The following is a 4,131-nucleotide window of genomic DNA, read 5'->3' as shown; positions in this document are numbered from 1 at the left end:
AACAGCTTTGAATTGTAATTTATCTTCTTAAGATGCTTTTTGAGATGCCAGGAAGAATTGAAGAACTACCTATTACATACAAGCTAGAGTTAGCCTCTAGAGTTAGCCTCTCTTGGGGCCAAAATATTGCTTCAGGTGTCTTTTCAGACTAGGAGAGGGAGAGGATTTTTCAGGCCTTGATTTTTTTTACTGATTATTACTGATTGTTTCTTTTCAAAGAAGATCTGTTTTAATTTACGCATTTACTTTTATGCAAGCTTTTTGTGATGGCAAGTTATTCTTTTGGTACAAGCCTTTTCAATGTAAATGTGTTCTTCTTTCCCAAGAAGAGCCTTTAATACCGAACCTCTGTATTATCATGTTTATATTAGATCATGTTCGACAATAAAAGCTATGTAGAAAAAAGGAAAAGAGCCCATGCCCTTATGTTCAAACAATACCCTGGCAGTATCCAGAAGGTGTTTGTTTTGTGACAAGGGGGCTTCTGATTGGGATAAAACAAGTTCCCAGCAAGTTAGACCCCCTTATGCGGATGAGTCTCATCTCGACATTGGACAGGAAGGGAAAACTAGCCTGGAATGCACACTGGAAGGTTTGGCCTAATCCCCCAAAACACAACATGTTCTAGGAGGAATCTGGCCCATATTCTGAATAAGTTTGAAAATGGCAAGCAAGCTTCATTAATAAGGTAACTAAACCAGCAAGCTTAATTACCTTACCTCTATAACTCTTTAATATTTAGCAAAATCCCCTAATAACATTCTTTGACACCCCTTTGCTTCCCAAACTGGTCATTCTAGAGATACCCCTGCCCCCCCCACACACACACACCTACAACCAGGTACAGAGGGAGGCCAGAGGTTTAGCCACGCCCCCTGCATCTGACATCAGAATTCTTTGAACCCGTCTGATCAATGGTGGCTCCGCCCCGCCTACAACAGCTATTTCTAAAGAAAAACTATCACAAGAAAGACAATTAGGTGGTTCTTTAGTGTTATCAGACAGTTTCGTTTCCAAATGGAAATCAACTCTGAAATTAAAATTGCAGCACTTAGGCACGTCTCAAAAAGCTCTTATTGGGCGAGGATTTGAGCAGGCGCTTTGTTTTGTGAAGCAACGGCTCAGAGATATAGATTTGCAGGAGGAGTCCGCACAGCTGCTCAAGGGAATATATTTAGGTTTTCAAATTTTTAACTATAAACCGGCTGAATATTTAGACCAGATTTTGGTACCAAAATTTAGGAGGTGTCTTGTGCGATTGAACGCTCTCCCTTTGGCAGTACTTGATGGTAAATTCAAATGACTTCCTTATGATCAGTGCTGTTGCCCTTTTGGCTCAGGGGATATAGAGTCTATCACCCATGTTATTCTTTATTGCCAATTTTATAGGGATGCTTGCAGCAAATTTATTGCACCCATTTTAACCATTTATCCTGGTCACACAGACCAATTTTATTTGGAAATTATGCTGTCAGATTTCAAACTTGTAATTTCAGATAATGTGGCAAAGTTTTGTTTTGTGGCATCAAAGCTCCGTAAAGACTGTATTAGTAATTTGAACAGTTGGTAATTTTTAAAATTTTGAATTTTCTTGAATTTTGTTATTAATGTTATTAATTGTTGTCAGTTTTTAATCTGGTCTGTGACTGTAATAAACTAAACTAGGTAGTTCACACATGTAGACCATTGCAGCTACTTATACACTATGAATCATGGCAAGGTCTACCGAACCCTGCTTCTGACCCTTCCTGTTATCCCTGGAAGGATTCCATTTCCTTGGTTTTTGCCTTTTGATTCCTCGCATCCCTATAGCATCAAACATTCTTCCTTCACACCTGCTATTTATAAGCAAGAAAAGCTGTTCCACCCAAGCAAAAGTGATGCCCACCTAAAGTGCTAAGAGTGGGGATGTAGCTCAGTGGTAGAGCATCTCCTTTGTATGGAGATGGTCCCAGCTTTAAGCCCTGGCATCTGCAAGTTGGGTTGGGAAAGACTCCTGCCTGGAGTCTTGGAAAGCTGCTGCCAGTCAGTGTAGACAATGCTGAGTTAGATGGACCAAGGGTCTGACTCAGTATAAGGCAGGACCCTGGAACATCTGCACCTGGGAGTGATGGTGAACCATATAAGCACATGCAGTCATACACACCATTGTGTCGTCGTGGACCTTTGCACTGGATCAGGCTGGTTGAAATTCAGCTTTTTCCTTTCCTTTCCTTTCTTTCTTTCTTTTTTCTTTTTCTTTTTCTTTTTCTTTTTTTTGGTCATTAACTATACAAATGAGATAAAACGTTGGAATCAATCCACAGAATAGCATAAAGATACTTTAATCATTTTGCTTCCTAGAGATACAGGACACATATTGGCCGTGGAACCAAGCTCATTCATTCATAGTTCACAAATGTTACAAGACTCAACTGGTCACTGCCTGAGACTGTCTAACAAGCCCTTCCCCTGCTGAGTGTGGGGGGGAGTCTCTTTTATTCAACCAGCACAACCATAGCCTCAGAACGCCACATGGGAAATCAAACTCGGAGGCTACTTCAGAACTTTGAAGGCAACCACAACAAAAGAAGCGACACTGGAGGATCTGTAGAACAGGAGGAGTTCCTCCTGTGGAGTTGCTGTAGAACAAGTATATGAACCATTCACATTACTAGTCTCAAAGCAGAACTTGGGCGGTGGGAGAAAGGACCTCAGAACATATCAAAGCTTGGGTAACAAACTGTGACTTAGTGAAGTATAAATGCTGGAAAAGTCTAGACTAAGGAGTGCTAAAATTCTGTTGTAAGAATAGTAAAATTCTCAGACAAATCCTCCTGATTTGAGTTTCCCCTCAGTATTCCTGGGTACTGATGCTCCTATATTTATTTATTTTATTGATTTTTTTCATTTATATCCCACTCTTCCTCCATGGAGCTCAGAATGGTGTGCATGGTTATTTTTATCCTCACGACAGCAACCCTGTGTGGTAGGTTAGGCTGAGAGATACTGACCCAGAGTCACCCAGTGAGTTTCATGGTTGAATGGGGATTCGAACTCAGGACTTCCCAGTCCTAGGCCAATGCTCTAACCATTACACTATGCTGGCTCTCATAGTGTTCATGCTTTAGGAAATGCTTTAGTCTTGTAGCTTTAGGAAAGTTGAGGCTTTAAAAAAAACCTCATAAAAGTACTGGATTGCAAAGTTGATAGTCAATAATGCCACCTTAAAACTGAGCAACAACACTTGCTCTCTTAAACGTGTGCTTCACATAGCTTGGTCCTTGATAGCACATTACCGTCATTAGGCATTGGGGCATGGCAAGGTTGGAGTGGGCCCTGGGAGAAGTTTTGAAATTGGGCGCTGTTGAGAAACATTCAAGTCCTCACACAGCAGAGTATGCTCTGGTGGTAAAGAAGTTCAGCCCAAGAGTTTATCTGGAGACATTTGGCTGAGATCAAAAAACAAAGATTTATTAAGAGACTAAAACATCACATACTGAGAGAGAATCATTGAACAACACATACAAACAGGCAATAAACTTCAACAACAGCTGAACAGTAGGGATGTACACAGAACCGCGGAGGCGCGGTCCGGCACTGGCGGGGGTCTCTCTTTAAGGGCGGGTGGTTGCACTTACCCCTCCTACTGCTTTTTCCCCACCGGCGCTCCATTTTTGTGAAAAGTTTTGGGGGCGGCAATGTTCCTCCCTGCCACCCCTGCCCCCGTTATTGTCCAGAAACACCAGAAGTAGCAACTGTGCACGCACCCATCGCCGCCCGCCCACCCGCCACGCAGTTGCTACTTCTGGTGTTTCCGGACAATAACGGGAGCAGGGGCGGCAGGGAGGAACGCTGCTGCCCAAAAGACGTTTCACAAAAATGGAGCGCTGGTGGGGGGAAAGTGGCGGGAGGGTAAGTGCAAACCCCCCTTCCCTTAAAGGGAGACACATGCCCCCGGTGCCGGACCGCCAGACCGGCCCAAATTCGAACCGGTTCGGAGGTCTCTATAATGGCCTCCAGACCGGTCCGTGCACATCCCTACTGAACAGTTCTAACTGACCAAGGCAGACCTATTAACATCTCTCAATATGCCTCTAGTGGACAGAACAGGTTACTGCGCTGCTAAGAGCAATGCTTTAGAATTCTCAC

The 4,131-nt window shown here is 43.1% G+C and overlaps 1 non-coding gene across 1 annotated transcript; it reads left to right on the top strand.

Annotated features, from left to right (window-relative positions):
• Positions 1-1,904: 1,904 nt before the first annotated feature.
• On the top strand, positions 1,905-1,976 carry TRNAT-UGU (transfer RNA threonine (anticodon UGU)). Its single transcript has one exon. It is a non-coding gene; the product is annotated as a tRNA-Thr (tRNA).
• The last annotated feature ends 2,155 nt before the right edge of the window (positions 1,977-4,131 follow it).

This window comes from Hemicordylus capensis, chromosome 6 (genome assembly GCF_027244095.1).
Source record: "Hemicordylus capensis ecotype Gifberg chromosome 6, rHemCap1.1.pri, whole genome shotgun sequence".
Classification (NCBI taxonomy): Eukaryota; Metazoa; Chordata; class Lepidosauria; order Squamata; family Cordylidae; genus Hemicordylus; species Hemicordylus capensis.
The sequence above is the reverse complement of the archived record's forward strand: the minus strand, read 5'-3'. Positions and strand labels throughout refer to the sequence as shown.